Source organism: Anopheles nili, chromosome 2 (assembly GCF_943737925.1).
Source record: "Anopheles nili chromosome 2, idAnoNiliSN_F5_01, whole genome shotgun sequence".
Lineage (NCBI taxonomy): Eukaryota > Metazoa > Arthropoda > Insecta > Diptera > Culicidae > Anopheles > Anopheles nili.
In genome coordinates, this window is record NC_071291.1 from 57,167,559 (window position 1) to 57,194,790 (window position 27,232).

Consider the following 27,232-nt stretch of genomic DNA (forward strand, 5'->3'; position numbering starts at 1 on the left):
TTGATAAATTCATTTCCTATTTAGCACCATGATAGCACATAGCAGCTTGAGTTCTCTACTTAATCTATCTCGTTCGCATCGTTGAACACATCGTTGAACATCGAATCGCGTTTATTAGGACTGACAGCGCGCGTGTTCATAAGGGAATTGCAGCGCTTTGTGGGTAGCAAGTAAATTATCCGAATCCCGAATGCGAAACGCCTCCGTAGAATAGCCGGCCCACTGATAGACGGATGCTATAATTACTCGCCTGGCTGTCATTCACTCGAAACATGCGAATCAAAGCAGGTTCTCCGGGCGCTCGGCGGTTTCCTGTTCCTTCGCGCCAGCGAAATCTTTAGAATATTACCGAGAATGCACCACAAAGTGTGCCTTTTAGTCGCGAGCGAGCTCTCGGAAACGTTCGCTATTGGGAACGATCGGCACAGGAAGTGCATTACGGCGACCGCATTATCGTATTCATGGCGCCCCATTATAGACATCTTCCCGTCGATGTGAGGCGCCGGCCGCAATCCTTGGAGAACGTTACCCGTGGCGCGTTTTAGGAAGCGTGTGGCGTGTTCGCTGCCCGAAATGGGCCGTATCTCAGCGAGAACGCTCAGCTGTGTTGTGCAGGTTGTTGGCGCTGAACCACAAGCGTGGGTCACACAACTGCGAACTGCTGCAGCATCCTTTTGCGCGTGCCACGATAGTGTGCGGTAGTTCGAATCTTGAGACGCGTAATATGTCGTTTTAATATGCATAAATCATTGAATTATTTCGAGAATCGCTCGGCCGGAGCCGGAGTGAGGCAACCATCGCCAAAAGGAACTTCCCAAGGCAGTGGCCGCTGGCAGCGCGCGAACCTTCTCATGCATATTCAAACGCCAGCCGTTCGAAAGCAATTGGGCCGGGCGGGTTTGCATGCAAATGTGTATAAATACGGGAACGTGCGATCTGGCGTGGCTTAATGTGTTTCGGAAAGCTCAATAAATAAAATTTGCCCCATTTGCGAAAGAAAGGGATGGCTGGTGCTCGCGAAACGGCATTAAGCACGCTCGTTACCGCCGTCTTGCGGTATGCTTTATGGGGCAATTTGTGGGTTCTTTTTGCGCCCGTTCGCGTGTGTGTGTTTGTGTGGGCCTTTGAGGGCAGTGCGTGGGCGCGTTTTTGCCGGATAGTTCCTGATAAACAGATCTACGACACTCCACGGCAATCGGATTGGACTTTCGCGTACCGTGCCGGGTTGTTTTTGTAAGTCTGTAAGTTTGCAGCTTTTGTTGAGCAGCGAGAGAGAGCCAAAAGAAAAAAAATAAAGCTGCGAAAAATCACAAACTCAAAAGCAAACGATTGGACCGCAGAGAGAGAGAGTGAGATCGCGCGCAGACGACAACCGCTGTGGCGTGGGAAAACTGAAAACTTTTAACGAGAAGCTGCCGACCAAACAAACATTCGCGCGCACCCGAAATCGGGAAACCGAGAACATCGAGCAGCCAGCACAACAAACCTCCAAAAACTAACCCGTAGCATCGCGAACTTGGGCAAGGCGTTCGATCGGATGGCGTTCGATTCCTGCGAGGGCAATAAAAGCACGAGACAAGAAAACCGCAGCAAACTTTGGGAAGCGATTTTCCGCGCAACACCGGATGGCGCAACGCCCGGTCAAAGGCTTTCCCGTGAGGGCTGCAGGACTACGGCGGACGGTTCTTTTGGGCCGCAGCTCGTCCGGTGGGATGGCTTGGTTTATGTTCTCCTCGGTTGTCAGCTACTTTGCTGTTTTATTGTTTCGTCTACAGCAAAAAAAGACAGCTGGGCAAAAGTTTTGCTTGTTCTTTTTCACCGCACGGTTTTGTTCGTTTGCGGCACTGTCGCTGTTATTGCTGCTGTTCTTATCGCTGGGAGTTGACGTATTTTCCCACGATTTGCCGATTGTGGTGTTTGCTTTGTCGAATTCAAAACCAGGGAAGTAATTGTGGAATTGCAACAAGACGAATAATTACTTCAGCATACTTTGGGGGCTCTAGTAAGGGTCGATTCTGACCCCAAATTATTCATTATTTGAATTTTGATATTGCGTTTAAGTAAAAGCTCAATTACAGATTAAAACGAGTAGGGGTGAAATATGTTCTTGCAGAGTTGTTTAAGCTTTTTAACCATTCAAAGTTTGATAAGTGTCAGATAAACAATTTAAATTAATTTTACGACTGATGAATAACTTCTGCAAAAATTCACTACCGAAAGAAACCTAAAAATGTGTTTCAAATCAAATATGCAATAAGCTATGCGTTCTATTCACTGGAATAGCTACTTTTTGTGCTTGTCAGGCTTGATTACTTTTTTGACCCAGTTTCGGTTTTGTTTGGAGCCCTTTGAAGCGCCACCGCCTCGCTATCAGAAACGATATACCGCTTTCGATTGATTTCGCTTCGATTCGAAAATTAGATTCGCTTATGCAACCCAAAGGCCCGCACAGAAGGCCCACACCGACTGAATAAAAGCTTCCGAGCGGTGGAAGTCACATTTCTTACCTAAATAAATATTTGCCGTTCGCCAAATGAGCCTCATTATCATGTGTTTGCCCAATCCGTCCTCGGCAGGAGATCGTCGTCGACGACCGTGCTCCCGTTGGTGTATTCCTACCTTTCGGCCGCCACGGCCTGGGACTCGATGTAATTGCGCGCATTCGAGCCTTCGCTCGTGAACAACTGTACAAACAGCAGCGAGCCAACCAAAACCGAACCGGCGCGGCACGGTGGCGTTTCGGGTTCAACCGTTCAAGGTACGCGAAGATGCAACGGATATGTGACTTTTCGCAAGTTGCGCAAGCCACCTCTGGGGAGCCTGGGTTTCGGAAGTCTGGAAGGTGGGAAATTCCCAAGCGCTTGGGAGTCGCTAGCAAACAAACAAATACCCGCGTGCACACGTGGAACGCCCGGGAAATGGGGTTGATTTGCGAGCTTGCGCGAGTATCGCGCTGGCGTACGTGATGCCGTTGTGTTTTGTGCAGTTTGGAAGTTTGCACTACCGCGTAGTCGCAAGTTCACCGGTGCATGTACACTTCACGTACTGCGGAAACCAGCGATTACTGTTTGAGGAGAACTCGTGCGTAAGACGTATGCAATTGTGGGTGAAGCTTTGATACGTTTTCACCTCAAAAATGGGAACCGTTTTTGTGAGAGAATATTATCTATCATTTTTCGACATATTATCAGCTTGTTTAATGACAACGATCACTTACCAATCGATCACTAAACTGACAGTGCATTCCATATAAATTTGTTGTCATATTGTTCAAGAGCTTTATTCGCTAAATTTATTTCCACACTTCACTCATCGCAGCTTAGAAAATAATCCACTCTATGCCATATCGATCATCCCACCGGAAGCTTTTCGTTTGTTTTTTTATTTATATTTTATTTTGTGTATTTAGTACGTATAAGTTCAACGAACAAACGTCTAAAAGAACCTCCATTCAATGTGCTACTGTTACGTAAACTAAACAATAAATTATTTTTAATATTTGGGGTACTCCCGGTGAAATATAGTTGAGTACCGTACCTATTCTATACTGCGCACATAGTCAGTGGTGAACTTTCCGCGAAAGAACGATTTACCCGCATTATCTTTAAAAGCTCTCTTCTTCGCAAGGATCGCTCAAGCGCACATAGGTCAATAGCTTTAAGCAGATGTGGTGCTTCGTCTTCACCCTTTAGAATCTTATTGATAAATAATTCCTGCGTCTATATCTATCCGGCTGGGACGTTCAAGTGGATGAGATATACTCGAGTAGAGATCGAATCAGAGCAGATTATACAGCTTTCAAACAAACTGGATTGCGCGATATAAATCCCAACATTCGGTTAGCTTTGTCTATCACAGTTTCGTAATGGTAATGAAACGTAAGTTTAACGTCAAGTATGGTGCAAAGGTTGCGAAAAGATGCTGACTAACAAGCCAGTAGTTGAATACCGTGGCTGTCTCTCTACGAGTAAAGCTAATAATACTTCATTTCTCTAAGCATAGATTTAGCATGTTCATTGAGCACCAGGTACATTGATGCATGTACATTGCGATATTTAATTCGTCCTCGCGCACGTATTTACACTCACAAAACCACGCCACCGTTTAGCGCCACATGTGTCCTGCAAAGGCGTAGACAAAATAAACACCACCACCGAGCGAAACATTAGAGCAACATTCGGGACCCATTTTCCAGCGTGCACCGTCCATCCCGTCCATCGGTGTGGCGTAAAACAGCGCCTGAATTCCGCATTCCGAGAAGCAGCCGGACGGCGGCAGCTCGACCGATAAAGGAATTAAGCTCGTACCTAAAGTCCATGTTTACAACTAGCGGCTTCGCTTTTTCGTTTCCCACACTCCCGGCGGCCGGTGACCTAATTTTGTGAATAGAAAAACCTCCGGGACCTTTGCCGCTCGAACCAGCGAGGTGGCAAGACCGTTTTATCTGATTTTAACTTTTGCTATCGCCACGGCACCCCCACTATCCGGGAAGGTCCTTTTGGGCAGGGTTCGCTACCCGGGTGCGTCGGTGGGATCATTCAGGCGCTTCGTTCGCTTGACGGTGCGTTGCAATGCCCCGAGCAAACAAGAAGTAAATATGGGCATCGGGCACCGGCAAGTTTCAGATAATGGCGTTTCAGTGCCCGCACTGAAGCTCGCCTGGAGTGTGTGTGTGTGTGTGTGTGTTGGAGGTTTTTATTCAACTCAGCGGCAGTGCCTTTCAACGCGGCCACGTTTGTTAGTGCTGCTGCACGCCAGGCCCGACATGACGCCACTCCATCAGCGGGAAAACCCGGTGGGGTGGAAAGTTTATCAGCGTTTTCACATGCCTCGGGTGTCGGGAAAATCTTGAGACAGAAGCGTACGTTCGAATGGCCCCCCTACAGGGTGGTGGAACCGAGCTACTCGGAACCATTTTCACTCGGCACACTTACGAGGTGGCGTACGAGCAGAGTCCTTCGCGTACGGCGCAATGCCACAATTGACATTACACTCGGGGAAAATTTCCTCCATTCACCAAATGCGAGAAAAGCCTTCAATTAAGCCGTTATTTTACGAGACTTTTCATCCGTTTTTAATCCTTTGGCCAAACTTTTTGGCTCTCCCAGCCCCAATTGGCTCTTGCTTCTCATGGCCGGTTAAAAGGACTCGTATGAGCGTGGACACACAAAAAAAAATGGTATGAAACGTAAATGTTAGCCCACTTTGGGCACGCCATGTGTGCCACAGACGGTGCTGCACTCTGGACACGTGTGGACGTATATGTTGCGAAATCCGTCGTCAACCTCAAACAATATGAAGTAAATTCCGGCGATAAAACCCATACAATGCAGCGATAAAGAGAAGTAATTAGACCCCCGCCGTTAGTGACGCAGGGCGGAGGGTTTTGGGCCGGCGAAACGCGTATGCAAATTTTTGGATTAGCATAAACTAGAAGTCGACGGCCGAGCGGGTGGGCCAAATGTTTATGGCGCTCTCTCGGTAAAAGCTCGTACCGGAGGACACGCGCGTTTTTGCGGTACATGGTCGTGGTGCAATCACTGTCTCGACCATTAAGCAGCAATTAATTATAAAACATATCTAGAGCCTGCGGTGGGTCTTGCAGCGTAGTGGAAATGATCCCCATGTGCGAGGGTGCATTGAAAATGTAAGGAATTGAGGCAGATCCGTGCATACGAATTGCAACGGTTTTGAAGTACAATGCATTATTATTATAAAACTATTTGAGTTGGGAGAATTAGCTCAATGTCTGTAGATTTTATTTCTCCATTATCTGAGAACAATTTGCATCACACACTTTACTCAATGTTTATGTGACATTTTCCAGCGTTTCATATTCATTACGACGATTATCTGAACACGTCGCTTGATGACTGCATTGTGAAAGCTTTGAAAGCTTCCAGTGTAGCTGCGTAACATATGATGCATGAAACACATAAAAAAATGCCTCACGATTGTCGTTTTAATTCCCTCCATTGGTCTTTTTTTTGTAATCTAGATAATGCTCGCATTAATCAAAAGCTTCATCCATTTGCACCATCGCATAAAGCATTCAGCGATGGTTTAATTAATGCCTGCCGCCTTGACACGCACCAACCGACGCATTGGATATAAATTATTGCCAACGCGTTCACACCTCGCGCGTTCAAAGGCTGTGTATCGATCACACGACCGATTGATCCTTTTCAATCGATTCCCGACCATGAAATGGGTCAAAGGTGAATGACGGAAGCGTAAGAACAATTACATGGAGTAATATTTTGAAAAAAAAAAAAACCGACAAAAATATGGTGTGAAAACTCAGACCCGTTTATCCATGAGAAAAAAACCAGCGGTCCTGGCATTTACGGATGTAATCGATTGTGGTGACGGAAGCAACAGTGTGGGGTTGGAGCATCGGAACATCATCGGTGGCTACCAACTATTTGATTGTTTGTCCATCGCAATTCCCGCACGCGGTCTTTACCAGCTGTCCGGGGAAATATAACGCTCTCGATCGCTGATTGAATCGTTCCCATCCATCGAAATGGGTTCGCTTCCCTTTCGCGCGGGAATTGGATTCCGTGTGGTTGACTCGCGCTGGCAGGAGTTCCGTTGAAGTGGTGAAACAATTTAATTTCCTACCGAAAGTCAATCAAAACTCAGCCTTTGATGTGGTGAGTGATGCGAGGCTCATCTCGGCTGGATTGTCTAGGGATGGGTAACGTGGGGGTCGATATAAAACGCGTGTTAAAGGCAGCAAGCGTTGTTGGAAGGGTTAGACTTGGTGTAGGCTTTCCGGCTGGAAGTGGCATTTTGTAAGCCAATATTTTCTCCGTGCAACGGTGCGAGGTGATAAATATTCACATTTGACAATGCATAAAATAGTGACATACATACGTACAAACATTCATCGAAAAATGTGGAATTTTTTAACAAAAAAAAATATTGGTACATGCTGGGTAGGTTTTTATGATGAATATAAAAAGAATGAATATAACAAATTTTATTATTTTGGGATGATTTTTTTGGCTCATTCACACTTGAAATACACTGAAGAAGTTTTTTTTTTATTTTATCAAATCAACTTATACCAACGTAGTAGGCTAAAAACTAAAGTTAAGATTATAAACGTCCCATAAAAAAGGGGTGTATTTCTGGGAAGCTAAAACCCTTTTGAAATAGTTCCTCAATTGCAAATGAATTCCATTGACGCTTCCCAATCTTATCTTTGATGCCATTCTTCGAGCAGATAGAACGGTTGGTATTATCCTTGCGCAAGAGTTTCGCTATTCGCTTGGTACTTTCTTAGTCAGTTTTCTCTCTCTCTATTGATCACCGTCTGAGGCGCCTCTGCAAGTGATAATCACTTCGAGTGTCAAAATAGAGTTTCAATTGACCCTCGGTTTGTGCATGGGTGAAACTGAGCGATCAGGCAAAGGACACAGCTAATTGAAAAAGGGTAGCATATCCTGCACAGTGGTAAGGATAACGGTCATGAAAACGCTTTACCGATGATGGAATGGAATGTATTTAAAATGCACAAGATCCTTTCGCTAAAAAAAAACAATATTTTTGACACTATTATAATTAACGGAAAAAATACGAAACAAATTCGTTTCGATTCGGTTATCGTATTATATAATATGCATCGAATAATTCTAGAAGTATCCTTGAATTCTGACATTTCTGTTGCCAACTGTGCCGTGCAGCGAAGCAGCTGAATCCTGTGATCCTAAGCAAAGCAAGCAAACGAAATTGCACAGCACTCGCATATGCGCCAACTGTTTTGATGAGGAGAGCTATGGCAACTCTAGCGATACGCTATCGCAGCTAGGACGCAGGACTCGTTTGGATCAGAACAGCCGGGAGTTGCAAACTCATTAGCGCAAAAGCGCTTCAACGCAAACCCACCGGCGTACGTCTTCGGTAAACACCATTTAGATGATGCGCGATAAAGCGCTCCGATAGTCCGATACCAGCGGGGCCGAAAAAGGGTTGATCGCAAAATTTATGCACAGCGTGGATGATAAAATTGAAAAACCATCTTAGCCTGCACCCTTCCAGATGCTGCGTTCATTGAGCACCTCGATAAAGGGTGCTGGCCTGCCGATGGGTCACCGTTGGGAAAGATTCGCTTTTGCAGGAATGCGCGTTCCGGCGAAAAAAAAAAAAGGGTTTGACGGTGATGGCGTAGGATACGCAAATTAAAAAGACAGCCCCACGGGGCGATACTTTCCTGGCGGACGATCTTCTCGCAGAATGAAGCTTTTTACCCTTCGAGTGCCGGTGGAGGGTTTTATGTTCGCTTTCGCGATGGCTAGAAATGGATTCGGGCAATCAATAATAAATGCGGTTCGAACACCGGTGCGAGGTACGATTCACGGAAGGATTGGTGCTGACCTTATTTTTTACTGTCTCTAGCATTGCGGATCGTGAGTACAAGAAAAAAAAAGTGACCATGATTTACCGTCGATGCTGCACGGTATGGAATAACATTCTTGGAAAGCATTTTGTGCGCAGATCAAACGGAATGAGTTCTTGGAACCGGCAATAGATGGTGTGTTTCGAGCTAGTCTGTTCAGCAAGGGATAGATTGTGTGTTTTTAACTTAAGGTGTCGGTCTAAATTGGCTGCTTCGTGGTCATTATAATTTTGCTAAGCATGTAATTACGAAGAGTGAAGAAATGCATGCAAACTTTAAATTAACATCAATTAAATTAAGAACGGTGTGGGGTTTGTTATTGGCGTTTCAATATCTTAATTAAGCAAGCAAAAAACTTCAACTTACCCATGAAAGATTTTATTTTAGCATCACTTATCTGAAATGTCAGCAGATGTAATAAAATTCAACATTAATGTTATATAATATTATGAAAAATAGACATAAATTCAGCACGCATAAACGAAGCTATTTTTTAATATATTAGCTCATTCACTCATTGTGATAAATTGTTACAAATTTATATGACCATTGATATTTCAACTAAATGGTTTATTTTTAAGAATCTACATGCATTCTGACGGATCTGTTTCACAGCTTTTGTAATGGTCCTCTCCTGTTTTGGCTTATGCATCGTGTGTCTAAATGTTTGGAGAAAAATTTTTCAGTTTTTACTATAGGCTTTAAGGATATTCATATCTCCTTTAAAAGCAGACAGAAATAATACCAGACACATTCGAATCATCGGTTTCAGGGAATGTTTACGCGAGCTAAATAATGGACTCCTGTTGTGCCTATATTTATTCGCCTTTTTCCCTAGCCTGTTTACCCTATTTATGCTCTTTGAGCACAAATCGAGCACAACAGACTCAGCCATGGTGGCAATTATTTCGAGCAAGGTACATGATTATAATATTTTATGCGGCATGCCGCCAAACATTCGCCAAAGTGTTGGCCTTTTTTTCTTCCGCGCGGGCCTTCACCAGCCCCTAGCATCGATAAACCTCAGCATGCCGACTGTTGGCTGCCACCCGTTGCATTCGAGCCAGTTTCGTCGGCTAGATTTACGAGTTTCTGCTGTTTCGACAAGCTAATTTCCTCGGCAATTATTATGCAAATTTATTGTTCTTATTAAATCCTTTCGGCCCTCGCGCGAAATAGCAAGTAGCTTACGGTTCGCCGCAGCCACCTCCATTCACTCAGGTTGGTGCTTCCTTTATCGAAGGGGAGAAAACTCCTGTGCCAACCGATTCTAGGCCCCCGGGCCGGTGTGGGGATATAAAAGATTTCACTTCATCGAGCGTACAAAATCCTGGAACTGCCACCCGGGCAGGACGCACGAATGAGGGATTCCGAGCCGGGCAAAATTTATCGCATTCCATCCGATAAACGCCGATTCCCCAATAGCCGGCGGGTAATGGGTTTAGGCCACTGGGAACGATTTGGCGCTTCAAAAAAAAAAAAAAAGAAAAGAAAAAGAAAAAGAAAACGAAAAGAAAATGCCCCAAACCTCGTGGGGGTCGGTCGCACGGTCGTTTTTCAAACGCTTTCCGTTACTGCGTTTTATTGGCTCGCAATTGTGAGTGGGGTGGTGATGCACGAGAGTGGGGGGGGGGGGGGGGTAGGGTGTAGGAGTCAATGGTGGGGGCGGTTTTGGTTGTTGCCAGCAGCGTACGGAGCGAAATCGGCTGTCGTAATGTACGCCGGTTCCGACGAAGGCATTTTTGAACGGTTTAAGCAAATCTCCCTTGGTCCCGGGAAAATGCGGCTAGCACCGAGGGTGTGTGTGTGTGTGTGTGTGATACATTTTCGACATTTACCCCGGACTCCCCCCCCCCCTCCCCCCCCCCCACAATATCAATGGTTGGTTTTCGGAAAAGTGGAGAATTGAATTTGACTTCCTCGACCGGCTCGAAGGGAGAACTATCTTCCTGTTCCGGGCGGCGAACATGCGCGCAAATGAAAAGTATGACCTGCGGGGTTGCAGCCCGCAGTCCTTTCCAATAAGGGCTGAAGTTTGCCCGAGTCGTAAGCCGGAAGTCGGCTCGATTTGTGAATCCTTAAACGCGCGTGTGGCTCCAGCCGTACATCCGCGCGAAACCGTTTTCGGGAGGGCACCGGGCTAACGACTGGCGTACATCGAGTCTAGACGGGTATTAAATGCAATAAATTTTCTGCGATTTGATTAAATCATTTGATACCAACACGGATGAGCGTTTCAGTAAGAGCGCATCCACCGTTGTCTTAGTGGCGACGGTGTCACACGTCGGACAGTGTTTGAGAGATAAAAAATGCACCGATTACCGGTAGAATATATGTTAAATTTGAGATGTGATAACAGATTTAGAAATGGGACTTGTTTTCGACGAATTAAGGGATTGTTTTATTGTACAAAAATTAATTATTCATTTTCGTTTAGTTCCATTTTAACCCATATGCATCTTTGTAAGTCGTATGCATTTTATTTTTAGTCCTTTGACCTATGAAGATCCTATGAAGACCTCGTTATCATGTGTTTTAAATGTCGCTTCAAACGTTTGTTTGTCACTCACTGTGCGTTTGCATATCGTTGGAACAAATGAGACGGAACTGATGCAGATAGCGCGGCTGCAGTGCCGAGGCATATTGATAAAGTGAGAAAAGGCCATAAAGCACCGGTACTACACGCCTGAGATAAACCCACCCACTCTCATCCTCCCAAATCCTCTCGTCCAGCGCTTCGATCGCCATCCTTGCCGAGACCGTCTTGCCGGTTTGCTACGGGGTTTTCCGATCGTATATCTGAAGGTTTCAAGTTGGTAATTTGCACTAATAGGCTCGGCAAAAGACAGCAGCGCTCGGATAAGATAGCGAAAGCTTTCACGCCGAAGCGGAGACGGAAGCGGATCGAGCCGCTCCAGGGGAGATAATTTTCCGACAGATGTCATTGCCTCGGTCTTGTCGGATTTTAACCTGCTGGCTTTTGAGCACGGAAAAGGGGGTGGTGTGTGTCTGCTGTTCGAGGTTATGTATATTTAAAGCAGCTCAGACGCTCGGAAGGTGCAAGCTAAGGCTGGAATGGATGTTGGTGAGTTCGATTTATGACGCCAGATTAGAAGCGGCTTCATTTGTGTTTGAAGCATGATGCAGGATTTTTACTAACTCAGCCATTAGTCTGGAAGGAGTAACTCATAATCCTGATATACTTTTGAATCATTTGCAGCTTTAGTTGGAGTTAGTACATGCCTGGGTAATAATGATGTATGTTTAACATCTTGCCGTGCCGGGTCACCCAAAAAGTGGGTGATGGAAAATTTTTAAGGAGCCCATGTCACACATTTTTCATTGGCAGCAATAACGATTGATTTTAAAATGCAATTTTTGAATATTTAGAACAGCTATTATTCTTAAATATCAAATTTATGACAAAAAAGAAATAAGAATGAACGTGAAGAAAGCCAAAAATTCGTTACAAACGTATAACGTGAAGAATTAGAGCCGGTACAACCGTGGCATTCTGAGGAATTTAAAATAAAATGCTTGGTACGCAAGGTGTTAAAATAGTTTACTAGTTGAGCTTTATATTTAAAATTGCTTCTCACACTACCGGTAACATTAGTTTCATATAGAAAAGGTCAAATTGTAAAGAATTCGCACTCAACGCGTTATCCCTCTTTTGCCGTCAGCTGATATTTTGCTGCTATATTCGATAACCCTCTCGCGATCGTAAAACAACACCCGCCAAAAACCTAATGGACACTACGGCCGCCCCCGGTTGATTTCAAATTCCTTCGTGAATATTCAATTAATACCCAGATTGCCCCGAGCCCCCGTTCAAATGCAGCGCTCCGACCGGTTTCAGCATTTTACCAGCCCACAGTTGCCGTCTTTTGCCAACCGATAAACGCCGGAATGTTTTTGGGGTCATTTAGTACGATGCTGCGCCACAGAATCCGGCGCGTTAGTGAAGGAGATTTAGCAGGATGCATTGCATGGTCAGGCAAAAGCTAGACCGGGCCGGGTTCAATCGACACCCGCGAGTGCTGCGAGGTGCGTGCTGACAAATGGGATTATATATGGGGATCGCGATAGCGAACGCGTTAATGTGCGGCTCGGTGTCAAAGTGGGCAAAAGATACATAATGCACCCGCACCGGGCCGGGCATGTAATGTGCAGTGTGCGAGAATGGCACGAAGGAAGTGGATGCTTTTAAACATTTGTTTTTATTTCACGCCACAGGCCAACCGAACGAAGTGGCGTTTGAAATAAAATGGTCAACACCGAGCATGCCACGGCGGCATGGTTAATGTTTATGTTAATGTGTTAATATTTTTAATGATAACATTTTTATTATTCTAGCGCATTCGGCGTTTTGTTTTGTGGTGATACAGCCACGAGAGGCACGGATGGGTCCTGCAAATGGTGTGACGCTGTGGAAATGGATTGTTATCCTCCAGTGCGGGCTAATTGAACGCGGCACTTTAAAGCTCGTCCATCCATGGTTTGCCCAGCCCCACCCGATGGTTGTGCTTTTCGGGTAGGAAAATATAAAAAAAAAAACACCACCCATTTTCATAGCTTTCTTTAATGGGTCATGATTTCGGTGAAACAATCCTTTTTTTCTCCCTTGCCCCCGGGTGGGCTGGACGATTGAACGTGTGGTTTTAAAACGATGTTAAGTGCAGCTATTTATTGCACTTGGCAATGCGCCAGCGAAGGGAATAAAAATTCGACGCCGGACGAGAAGGAGCAGCGGAAAATGGGCCCGCGTAGTTGAAGCTGCGCGAGCGAGCGAACGAGAGAGTAGCGAATAGTTTCAATTTGTATGCAGATTATGGATGCAATTTCTACGATGCAGTGATGATACGATGATGAATGTAATCGCGATTGAAATTGATGCGTTAATCTGAAATTATTTTCAATTAAAACCATTCGATGTATTCTACTGTGCAGGGCTGCCGGGAAATAGCGTTTGATGCGTTAATTGCAATTGTTTGGATTTTTGTGGCGATTTATACCATTTATCATTTGATGAGGTGAAAATAGTTGATATAAAGGCGCAGATTATATTGTCAAAATTACATTTAAAATGCTCATATGCAGTTCTTATTAAAATTGATAACATTTCTTTGCAGTAAGGATTTTTTTTACTGTTCGTATAAGAGTTTTTTTTCGATTATTTTTGGTCATTGATTGAGAAATCCAACTAAAATTTAAATTTCTCTTTTTGTTGCTTGAACAAACATAATATTGCGGACAAATAAAGAAAAGCTTGTTTTTCAAACAGGACTTCCTTTTTTAAACCTTCTCCAATGGCGAAGACATGGTACACTTTTAGGCAGGCTCAATACCGCTTGAATCCTCGAGTTCTCGAGTCAACAACAAAAATAAAAAAGACGGAATTGTTTGACGACGGCCCCATTCAGCCTCCTCGCGGGTTTGAAGACTCGTTTTCACTGGCAGCGCTACCGTTCACCGGCGCAAGCGACATCCTTGCCGCATAACTGCGAGCGGGAATGATTTGCTATTATATTTCGGACCGATTGTGCGCTCGGTATTTATTTCTTGCCTCGCTTGATGCATAAATAATATCAAATTTCAAGGCTGGCCTAATATTTGACGTACAATTAATTTAGCTGAATGAAGCAAGCGAACACGCCACGGTTTGAGGTTTCTTTTTTGCTCCTTTCGGCAAACGGCAAACGCTCAGCCACGCTCACACGGGTTGAACAATGAGCTCGGTGGGCTGGAGAAGACCGTCGTGTCTTAAAGCGAACGGAACGAGCGGATCCTTTTCACGGGCCGCTGAAGATCGTGAATGTCGCGAAAAATGGGCGGAAATCCATGCGCGCCTAAAAGCAAAATGCCGATGAATCGCCGGCAACGGAAGTGTATTATTTGTCGGGACTCGCACTATGCAAGCTGTTGGTGTAGCGTTGAGAGCGTCACGTACGAGTTTTTTGATTACTATATGCATGCATGTTTCTGTTGATAATCGTTTTTTCTTTTCGTTAAGCCAGCTCTTGAAGCAGAACTCGCGCTAATCCATCATGCAGTAGCTCCGGTTTTAATTAAAAAGTTAACGAATCACGAATATTAATCTATTTTTTTTAGATTACCCAGACTTGTGGTCCTTTTTTTTTTTCTCTCTCTCCCTCCATCACGGGCCATCGTCGAGCCAGCCCGGCCAAAAGAAAAGCCACCGGACAAGCTGTCACTTAGCGCTGCGAAACAACCCTCGTGCGTGATGGAAACGACCGCCACAGAATGCTGATTTGCATATCAGCGTCAACGTGCGTTTCGCTCGCGAGAGCTCCTGCACGCGTTGCATGTGACTTGTCAGGACCTCGCTTGGCACTTGGCGACAAAAGAAACCAGTTCAGTCCTTCCCTTGCCCGGGTTTGGCGGTTGATAACGCAGCACGAAAGCATCCTTCAGAGTGCCGCGATTAGACCACGGAGAGGTCACGGAGCTGATGCGTTTGCATGCACTCAGTCGCTCGAGCTCGCGTGTATGGTAGCTCGATTGCTGCAAGCCGAAGGTGCCCTGCGCGTAATTATGCGCTCTTCGGCACGTACAACGTGCCCGGTTCACGGATGTGTCCACGGCTGGCAACATGGGCCCTTGTCTCACTTAGCCGGCCCGGTGGAGTGAATGAGGAAATGCTTCCAGTGAAATATGATAATTGACAGGATGTGCACGAGAGCCCGAAGCCACGCTTCGGGAGTAGTTGTTCTCAGGACGGTGTTCTGGCACGTTTCCCTTGTTGTTTACCGATGGGCCGCGCTCGAAAGCTTCCGACACCGGTGCAAGGGCTCACCGGAAGCCACCGGTTTCGTCCGAGCGGACGCAGCAGCGATGCGCCGGCATCGCGCTTCGTCGGATGGCCCAGGACTGATTAAAGCTTCCCAGACGGTGCTCGATCTTTATCGGCTATCGGAGCGCCGCGTTGGCTTTACATTGTTGCTTGTAATAACGTGTCCGAGGGCTAATAAGCTTGTTCGACATGACGAGCTTGTGCGAGATGGGATGGACCGTGTGTGTGCTCCGTAGTTGGCTGTATTGATCGGCTCATTCGCTATTACATGGTCGTGATTTAGTACAGAATGGGGTTGTGCTGAAGCTTCAAGACCACAGAGGCGTATAAAGGACTTTGGGTCGTTGAAAAGCTTTTGAAGCTAAGCTGCTGTTTTGTATGGATGTCGTGTAAATTATAATAGCAATAATTATTATTTTTATTTTTAACAAAATCAATGTTGAACAATACGATGTATTCATCATATTTGGTACATTTATTAAACAAAAATTATTTAATTTAAAAAGGATATAAAAGAACCATGCTTCGGTTACTATGGCCGTTGAAGGCATTTAGGTTTGAACAAATGGTTGATTTATTTTATAGGATTTATTTCTTTACATTAATCGTGCTCCGAATAGCATGCAATCACTCGCACATTCGTCAAACTTTGTTTATTGGGTTAAACGAATTGCCTTTATCGCTATCACGTACGTGAGTCAACGTCAACTACCCAGTGTATCATTTAATCAATTCTTCGAACTAGTTTTCACAACATAAACCTTCGCACATTCATCAACCCCGTCGAGTGCGACACGATTATCCCCAAAGTGACATTGTGTTTAGTTCCTCCCCGTGTAGCATCAATTCGCTCGAGGACTCGCGTTCCGATTCAACCCCCGTGAAGTAGGGCATCGGTTTTACCTTCGCTTGTTTTTTTTTGTTGCTTGCCAACACGCGTGTGCCCTGGCACGTATCTCCCGCGATTAGGTGCAATGATTTGTGATATGGGCAATCGTTTTTAGGGTCAATCGTTCTTTTTTTCGGACTGTGATGAGACGCCACGGTCCTACATCCTAGCGACCGTGCGACCTCACGGTCGTCAGCAATCGGCCCGGTTTTGGGTGCACGGTCCGGTGAAACCCTTTTCAAACTGGACCCACTCAACCCCGGTGAGCAGGCAGCAAAGCAAAAAGGGTACATGTACAGCAATTTCTCGGCCAAACATTGACACCGAAAATGTCCGTCATTTTGATGGTGGTACGCTGACGTTGCCAAAAAAAAAAGCGATGGCGCGCGAAGAAAAGGACCCCCCGACACTAACCCACTGGTGAGGAAAGTCACCCAGAGCAAAAATGGAACAACCATGACCAGTCGTATATGGCGAGCCCGGTCGCAATAAAGCACCCAGGGGTTTTGCTGCCAGAGCGACAATAAAAAGTATATTCGTATAGGCTCGCAGACGGCTCATCGAGGAGTAAGGTGAAATAAAACGCCATAAATCTGTCGCCCGGGTCGGCTCGTGGATGTCGAAACATTAATCATACTTCCCCATTTGGTGTGCGGGTGCTACCGGTCGAACCGGTGAACCATCCTTGAACCACGCGTGGGACGACCGGTGGGAGTAAATTGGAGGAGTAATAGAACATTTTCCTGTTTTCGTTTTCATTTCGATGAGGCATCCGCCGTTTTCCGCTGGGGCGTGGACGGGCGCTTTTATGTGAGGATGAAAGCAAAAGAAAAAAATATTAATGACGAAATCGAGTTAAAACGAATTCCTTGTTCCACGCCTAGAACGGTTTGAGCTTTGGCACCGACGTGGAAGGATAGCCGAGGTGACGGTCGTTTTTGGCGAGGTGAAAACGTGGGTTAAATGTGCCCCATTTTTTGGGGCCACGAGAGGTTCATTGGGAAAGCCGCACGAAAATTGACGCCCCTTGGTTTTTTTTTGGGGAAAGATGTTTGGCTCTGTTTTATGGATGTTCAATTTTCGCGCTACGAATCGGTTGTGTGTCGTAACGATCGTTTTAACGATCCTTATGTATTGTCATAAAATCAACTTGCTTGTGTAACGCGTAACATGATGTGGTACATTACTATTTTTTTGTTTATTTTCGTCAAATTTTCGTTAATTAATTCAAAAATAAAATCCCCGATCGCAGGGAAAAGTAGCACAATTTCGAAGTCAGTAGAAAATGCTCCACGTGACGGCTAATTTGTTCGAACTAATTAAAACAGAATGCCGTACACCTGTTCGCGATAGCTGACCTTTTTCGCATGACATCTGACAACAACCCACGCTGGAATGGCATCCAAATAAATGCTAATGTGCGTTCGAGCTTTCGCGAGAGAGAACGTTTGCATTATTGCAATCAAACTGCAGCCCGTTTACGGAGCGCGCTTCAGATCGCAAAAGTCACGCCGGTTTAGTTTTGCATAATTGATGATTACGAATGGAGCCGTGTAAATCCAACCCACCAGGAACCTGATCCACTACCCCACATGGATTACGGCCGTCCATCGGTGTCCACTCTTCGGTCGTATGTCAACTTTTAATGTGAAACAGATGTAGCCGTTGATAAACCGCCTGCTTGGTGTTGCGATGCGTTGCCATGGAACCGGTGCGATTGTGCGAGTAATATTTCTAAGCGAAAGCAAGCCTCCGACCGGGCGTTTGATTAGCCGGCACGCCACCTGTTTCAGGGGGCAAACTCGGGGTCTAATTGAATTTCCATTTTATAACAAATTAATTAAAACTCAATACTATAAGCCTACTCAATAACATTTATGCATTAGTGCGTTACGCGTGACGTCCCGCACGGAATAGCTAATGATGCCGCGATGCACCGGACGGTGCATTTACCGGCGCTTATTAGATTGACGTGCGGTAGCAGTTGCGTATCGGATGTTACCTGCAGTTTCTCCGTGCGCTTACTGGGCCGCAGTTTAGCGGCAATGCATCTCCCATTCATCATGCGTGCCAGATATCCGGTTATCGTGGTCGGAAACCGGGAACCGGCACGGTATCGGTTCCAGCGTTATGCGTCCGTTGATCCTATTGTGTCCACTTTTGTGTCCTTTTGGAAGGGTTTCTGTGATGTCGTTAACGACCAATCACGAAGTAAATAGGATGGTCGTTTAGTCCTTGTTTAAGTTCTTGTTTTAGAATGGCACGTATCTTCGTGCCGATCTTTGGAACCGATTTTTGTTTTGCGAACCGTGACGATAATACGTGTCGGATATATATATATTTTTAATGAGCCGTTGGTAAATGTGCCAGTGCGGTTGAACAACTCATCAGCGTGGCTGTTAGTGTCGGTTCAGTGGGTTGCAAAATGTATGTCTGCACGTTTCAGGCATGAATCAATCGTATTTATCGCCTGCCTGCGCTTTCCAGCATTCGTTTGCGGGCCGGATCAAACGCGAACCTGTCGATTGGGTGGACGCGCTCAATTGCAATATTTTTAGCGATTGAAGGGGCCATGTTGAAATATTTGTTTTAACCATTGCGGGTTTCAAAAATTATGCAGACCAATTCAGAAGCAGAGATTTATTTCATTTCTAAACGAAACATTATTCGTAAATGTATGGTATAAAGAACTTCATTTGTGTGGAATACTTTACGGAAACAAACTAACTGGATATTATTATGCGGTTTTTAACATAAATGAAAACTTAATTAAACAAGAGAAACTTTTTTTGCAAGGATTAAAATTGAAAATGAGGAAAAAAAAGAAATTGAAAAACCCAAAAAAAGAATGAAATTGCTTTGTAATATATTGAAAAAAGATGGAGCATAAACTTTAAATTAGGAAATTGGATCGGATCTGAGCAAAAAAAAACGATTTCATTCAAAAGTGCTATTTATTTGTGTCTATTTTTAAGCCTAAAACATCCCCAGCCAGCCAGGCACCTTTATCCATCGCAAATTATTGTGACCGATAGCCACCCCATCCATCACCATTTTTCTCAATCGTGCTGCAATTTACCAAATCGCGTTTGCATTTCAACCAAATTGCATGATAAATGAGCACGGATAATAGAATGTTTAAGGCGACATTACGAGCCGGCTGTAAAATCTGTCGCCATCACGCTAATGGGCATGCCTTTCGTCCATATCGTTCGTCCCAGCGGCCCCGAAACCCGGATCGTAATCTAATGCTGATGCAGAACCGACCGGCAGGATCGGGAGGGAAAATTATCGTCGGATTCCTGCGGGGACACAATTTCGACAGTTGTCATTCCCAAGAGGAAAAGCGCGCACGGAAACACACACACACACACACCCAGGGCGATGCAAGCCTGCATCCAGCTTGGTGCCCCGTGACAACCGGCTGTCGGGTTACGGGATTCCCACAGGGATTAGAAGAAGTCGTTAGGTGAGTCGTGGCGTGAACGAAGTTACAAAAAAGAAAGAGAGAGAGAGAGAGAGAGACAAGAAACGGAAAAAGACGGAACCACTTTCCGAAAGGGGCAAAAAAAACCCCATCGAATTGATATTCCCAACGGGGGCAGCGCTGTACCGGGAATGCGCATTAGCAACTTCTGGGCGCTAATTACGGTAACGCAAACGGTGGAAATTATTTTTAATTAATTCCCCCTCTCTTTTTTTTTTTTGCTGCCCAAAATATTTCGTCGACAAGTTGCGCTTCGCTTTGATGTGCGGGACGAAATATGCGCGACCGTCGGTGGGTGGGTGGTTCCGGGAAAAAAGGTACCATCGCCCGGTGGAAAGGTGATGGAAATGTCATTAATATTCCGCCAAGGTATGCGAGAGAGTGGCTCGCTGCCGGTGGCACCTTCGCCTTTTCGGTGAGCTCGTTACAACGGCCGCTGATCGGATGAATATTTGAGCAAGCCGATAGTAATGGGAAAGCTTTTTATGAGCGCGGAAATCCGATCTCCATTAATGCTGTCCGCGGCATCGGGCTCCTGTTTTGCGTGCCGATCGCACACCACCAGGAGAGTGCGCCACTCAATGGGTTATAAATGAAGGGGCATCCAGTTTGGGAAATTACTTCCATTAAAACACGGTACAAATTGACCGTCTTTGCATTATTAAACTTGAGCAAAAGGAAGCTTTGATCGCAATGGGTTTCTTTTTATCGAGCCAGATCAGAATGTGTTACAAAATGATGCCGCTTCCTTAAGCATCCGAACGTTCCGCTCGAGCCTTATGCCCTTGATTCGATCGATGCCTTACTCGCAGCAGAAGAGATCTAAAGGAAAAAACCCCCAAAAAGCCGCGGCTAATAAACGCTCCGCGATAGCTTTCGATCCGTGGCTCATTTGATAAGATTTATTCTGACTAATTAAGGCACTTCATTATGACCGGCGGCGTCCTTTGACGGAGAGCTTTCTTTTCTTTCTGTTGTACGTTGTTTTAGAAACGGATCTGCGTCGTTGAGCCGAAACAGACGCCTCGATTAGCATCGGTGCGCGTCGTGCGGCAGGAAATCGGGCGTGCTTTATGATTGTGGGTTATCTTATCGACGTTCATAAATTACTCCGATCGATTGTGATACGAATTTTTAGTTTTTTGTTATCAAATAAAGAGAAAAACCTACAGCTGCATCTTGTCAACATATTTGTGCCGATGGAAGAAAAAAAAACAAGCGAGAACTTAGTATCAGTTTTGTATTTCAAATCCGTGGTGCTTTTTTTCTTGACAAAAAGGGGCTTGATTATACGTCATCGAGGCTTTCTCAACACTCGCCTCTTCGTGCGTCGCTTGAAACGCGCTTGAGAAACTTGAGAAACGATTAGCTCAACCAGCGCCGACGGCAATCATGACAATTTCCACCCCCACAAACGCCCCGGCGCAACCGATAGCGGGATCAATTTCCCCAAAGTCGATGTTTTCGCACGCCCACCTCATTGTTATCGTCATAAATTCGAGCGCGTTAAGGCGTGTCCGTATTTCACACCGCGTCGCGGCTCGAACCCTCAGCTCCGTCTGTCTCGAGCCGGTTATGAGGTTGAGGTTAATTTTGTGGAAAATTACCCTACACGGCCCACCTGGATGGGTGGGCGTGCAGGTGGGAAAACCATTTCACGATACGGTGCAGGGGGCTGGTTGGCTTGAATGCAGGCGTCGTGTTAAACTAGGCGTCAAACACGCGAGCACAACCTTCAATCGAGTGCCGCCCTTTCGCACGATGCAGCTCGGTGGGCGTAAGGTGCATCGGTAGCACTTGGATTCCTTCTCGTGGTAGTGGAATCCTTGCGCCGCTAATCTGCAGAAATCGCCGCCTATTAGGTGCAATTATGAAGACAATTATTCTCACGCCTCACGGTGTCGAGTGTGGGCTCGAGACTGGCGCTTGTCTCTGAATAAATCCTCCCACCCTGAGTGGGTGACGATGAACTTTTGCCCCCGCTCTGGAATATTGTCTATTTTTCTTTCACCATCTACTTGCGTACGGAAATCGAACAACTCCACAAAAAACTCCACCGACAGCGCCTCGGACAGTGAAGAATGGGCTTTCATTTAAAATTTTACGAGGTCAATTAGTGCTCGTAAAGCAGATAATTATGATGCCGCGCGCGAAGGATTGAGACTCCGTGCCTCCTTGGGCTTAGGAAAGCGAAGCCGATTTCGAATCCAGCCCGGGTTAGAACGTCCTCACGCAGGTAGAATGAACCCTTTTTCCGTTGCGCTCCTCGCTGTAACTTCAAAACCGTCCTCATCAAGTGGCGGCATGGAAGAAAAGGAGTAGAACAGGAACGCCAGCTTCCAGCGATTGCTGCCGTGAGACTCACGTGGCATCGTTCCAACTCGCTGGCACGTTCAGAGCGAGTTTACGTTCGATCTGCTCGTCGTCTCGTCGGTTGGACAAATTCTGGCCTGAGCTCTTGCCGTTCTGCGTTTGCGGTGCTTTCGGTGTTTTGTTAGGTTTACGTTTTTGGGCACCATTCGCCGGGTCTGCTGCTTGCCGGCACCGGTTCGCGGAAGACCGGAGGGAAAATTTATTGAAAGTCGTCGATTTTATGATGTCTCTATACGCAGCCCGGCGTCGGGTGTCTTTTGGGACCGCGGCCAGGCACCCAATGCACTTATCGTTTGCCCAACCCGGCTCCGGGGTTCTCAATTAACTGGTTTTCTAATCAACCTCTACTTCCCTTTTGTGCGGCAAAGGGCGGCGTCAAACCGGGGCTTTTGAACTTTCGGGTTGGTACGCCGAAAAAAAAAAAAAAAAACCAGGGACAACCGAGACGGCGTCGTCACACCGAAGTGATAAACTTCTGCTTATGAGTACGGGTTTCTTTTGACGCCGCGCCGGGGTCGTGCGGCTAATAAATTTCCGCTCGCGTCTCTAATTTCAGAACCGAATCGGAAGCGTCGAGTGGGGCGATGGTCTTTGAAGTGAATCGGCCGGGCTCAAGTGTGTCGTAGTTTGGAAGTTTCGCGCTGGGAAGAGGAAAGCCAAAACATGTTTGTTATCTCGTAAAGGAAAATTAACAATGCCAGGGGTTTTTTTCTGTGTGTGTGTATCTATTTTAGACGCGCCATCGCCGGGCAGTTGAAGCTCACATAAAACCAGTCCGGCGATTGTTTGCTTGATGTCGAACTATATTTATGAGGAAATGGCAAACATTTGAGAAAAACTTAATCAAAAGCGCAACACAACAAAAGGAGGTAAACACATTGTGATAATTTTTATTGATATACGGAAAAGCGCCATCGGAAATTTGACAAATTTTGACACATAAAAATGAAGCTAAAATATATAGTTTCATCTGATAAAAAATGGTTCTACGATTGTCTAACGTAACTTTTACAATATTGTTTTTAATTTGCATTTCTCTTGATTAGTGGTGCTTGAATTTGAGGAAAGCTTGTTAAATTTAAATAAATTTGATGCACAAATAGGATATCCATTCCAGTACTTTCCCACATCGCATAATGTTCGAAATATATGGATATTTACTTTTAATTACACGCCAATGAGCGCAATACGAACAGACGATCCCTAATCTTGGAGTAATTCAATAGCTTTGAAAATAGACGGCACACCCACGCCTTACATATATCACTCCACGATCGTCCTAGCACATGCCGTTCAGCGAGACGAAAATTTATGGCTTCACTATTCTAAACCGTATGATAAAAAAATCATTAACGTAATGCAACACGTGTTAACAACTACTTAACACGGCACCGCGCGAAGTTCGCTTCACTCCCACCCATCGGGGGTTTCGGATTTACGGGCGTCACACATCCGGGCGGCTTGGAGGGCAACAGCGACAAAACTTCCGTTCCCCGTTTTGGGACGAATCGAACGTCTTCCGCTTGCACGAGCGTTTCCATCAAACGCGGCCGCCCATCGCGAGCCGATATATTTAATTTATTTCAATAAATTTATTCTGTCATCAATATTCGTCGCCCGGCTCGCGTGAAGCGTGAACTAAATGCTTTTACTCGCCCCCTTCCCGATCGAGTGCTTCATGCGCGCCAGCGTAAAAGTTGCTCGTCGTCCTGGGCGTCGTCCTTTCGGAGGGAACCAACGTCTCGAGACGAACGCATGGCGTAGCTGCGATTTGGGGAAGGAAAAATGGGGAGTAACTTCTTACGGGAAAATCACTTTTCTCATCCATTTTGCCATCCCTAGCCGTCACAGTTACACGGTGATGGAAATGTCTTTACCGTGGGTAAAATTAAGCAGCAAGCAGGAGGGCGTTGTAGCGTGCTAATGAAACCGAGAGGTGCACTATTGGGCTGCTTTAGCTGTACGAGATCCAGGGCTTCCAGATGAGGTCGCGTAATATATTGCTGGCTTTTATTCTTGTAAGAATTTTCCCATATAACTTCGATAAAAAATGTTCATATACTGCTGGGTAAACATTGAGCTTATGAACAATGTTTTTGAACAAATGATTTCTGATATTAATGAACAGTAGTTGTGAAGAAATTCTTCTCTTTAAATCATTAATTGAAAGAGTGCTATTTAACACACTCTGTTATCAAAAGCATTCCATTTCGTACGTTGCTTTTTCTTTTTGTATTTCATTTAATCACTTAACCTCTCAGCATGCAAAAGAATTATGTTCATCGTCATGGCCCAACACCCATGGCCCTTTGGTGTCGTGGTTCGGACGCGCGCTGGTAACCCTAACAGGGCCAGCATCTACATCCGCAAGACATTCATCATGGCGTGCCTCGAGCAAGTGCCCTGAGCATTACATCGATTTAAGCTTTAAGGCCATGTTTCAAAAATAGATTAAGAGCACCACCGGTATCAGGCTCATAAATTTTCCCATTTTCACAGGTTTTCACACTTGCCGCCGTGTGTACGTGTTCTTCTTTTAGTTTCGGCCCTCAGCCACACCCTGTGGGTCTTTTTTCTCGGCACTCGGTTGCTCTTCCGTGTTTCATGGTTTGGCCCCATGTCCCACCGGAACCATTTCCAGGATGGGTGGCAGAAAGCACGCTTGTAGTGATTCAAATGTCCTGCGATGATACGGAGTGCAAAGTTCAGCTTCGTCTACTTCACGTCACAGCCCGCGTAACGTATCGTTTGTCGGGGCGAGTTTAATTCGTTGAATTTTTTTTTTGCTGTTGCGCTCTCCTCTCGTCGTATTTTTACATCCTTCAGGCGCCTTCTCAGGCGGTACAACTCCGACGCATTTCGGCGTGCGTTACATGCGACTCGAGATATATATAACACAAGTTTTCCTCGGGGGAAAACTTTACCGGAATTACTCTCGCTTTCAACCCCCCCCCCCAAGGAACGCCGAGTTGGAATCCGGAAACAGGAAATCGAACGACGTGTGCCACCGAAGCAAGAAGGAAGCGAAAAGTTTTCGATCAAACGACACCGACACTTCTCGGTGCGTTCGAAAACTCGGCCCCTCCTGTGATCGCCGTGTTTCAGGCGTGAAGTCACGTGAGCGTTTTCCGCTCTATTCCGATTAGGTTCGTGAGGGTCGTGCGGGCCTGCGAAAGTAATTCTGTAATGGATTTTCAATTTCGAGTGATCAATCTACGGTGGAAATTGATGAATTTGCCTGATGAATGGCTGAGCTGCGTTGGGTGGGAAAATGCGTGTCGCAGGGAGTGCAAATTTCCACCGACAGCGATCGCGCCCGAGAACGTCACTGCTGTTTTTACTGATGACGTTGCAACGAGGGAACTTTCCAATGGCTGAGTCAAACAGTCAGGATCGTTGGTGCACTCTCTTCAGTGTACGGTACGCTTCGCTGCTTTCCCGAACCGATTGAGGCACACTTTTCGTACCTTTTACGTAAACAATAGATCATACCTCCTGTGAGAAAGCATCCCTCGTAAGCAAAAGGGCCGCAGAGTGCATTTTCCATCAGCAGTTGCTTTCCCGAACCGAAATGCGCATTATCCTGTTAGTGACGCTGACTTTCGGGTGGATTTAACTGACGCCTTTGGCGATGGCGCCGTGGCCACCCCAGGTCGATTTAGGGTGAATTTTTCCTTAGCATCCGGCTGCCAACCGGACGGCGGAACCGGCATGAACGGCGATTGTTATCTTGCGATTGTATTTAACTCGACCGTAATTAATACAAATGAGAAGCGGATTATGGTGGAATGAAAATAAAGCACTTTAGCTGCATCGAGCATGAAGCAAGTAACGCATTGGGACGCATTACACTGCCAACTGATAGCTGGTTTTTTTTTTTCATCCCACACGAAATTACCTCGCAAGGGGGTCTTTTTAATGGGAAAATTTTTAAACAGGAAATTTAAACTTCCAACATGACTACGAATCGCTCAACCGGAGCACGTGCCGGTCCCTTTTTGCCGTTCCGTCGATCGACTCGGTCGAAAGGCTTTCAGGCACACGGATGGGTAGATGGTGCGGCATGAAAAATTAATCCTTATTATAATTTCAGCGCAAAATTATAGAATTATCTCCGGCGTATTTTCTGCCACCGGCTAGCCCGTCCGATATTGGGTCCGCTCCGATTGGCCCTCGCGATGGGGCGGGTTGTTTTTTTTTTATCGCTTCTTTCGCACGCGAAATCTCGAGTGAATTATTTAAAGCACGGCTGCTGCGCGCGTGCCACTCAAATATGAATAAATGGAACGCCCTCCCTGAACGCTTTGGCCATGTTGACAATACGCTTGTCGAGGGTGGGGGAGCAAAAATACGCACGAAATAGTCAATTCCCGGCCCTGTCAGGGGCTATCAATATATGATTGGGTTTTGGATGTCGCAGGAAGCGCAAGAGGGCCACCTAAAAAAGGTCCCGTTTCGGCGTATCGATAATCGTACGCGCCGGGTTTGACGTGACCCGGTGCACGGCATTCATTGTTGAGGCGATGAATTATTTTGCCCATCGAATTGTGTGTCTCTCGCGCCACATAAATCGATCGAGGCGAGTGAACGAATGACGAACGCAGCTCATAAAGTGTGTCATAAATGTCACCGCTTTTCGATGCTCGTTATGGAGCGGAGCCAACTGTGTGAGGTGGCCTCGGTTTAACGAATTTTTTTTTCCACCCCGAAAAACGGGGGCCAGCCCTAACAACTACTTAGTCGTCGCAAACGGAATGATAAAATTCGGTTCCCACTTCCCAACGCAGCAGCGCTAAGCCAGCCAGCCAGCCAGCCAGCCGGAGTGTGACGAAGTTGATGGACTTATTTAATGCTCACTAACTGGCGGCCCGTTCGTGGGATGAATTAACGTGTCAAATTTGTAACACGCCAACGCCAACGGTTACACGACAACCCACGAACCCCAGCTGGAGTGGTTTTCGGGGAGAAGACGTCATAAACGTCAATTAAAACCGTCATTGCGTCGGGTGACCTTTTTGTGCCGTTTGCGTTGTTGCGTGCCAGCCGCGCGGGTTGATGACGATTTCCATTTGTCACTGGCGTCGAAGTTTGAGACAACCTAAGGAAGGTGACACACTTGCGCGAGATTCAAGTTTCCTGGCCGCAAAGGTTTCAACCGCCCTGCTGCAAGAAGCACAAAAAAAAGCGCCCGGAACAACCTTAATCCATCGCCATGACAAATGATGATGAGAAATAGCTGGCGGAAGGTGCCACCCGGTGGCGTCC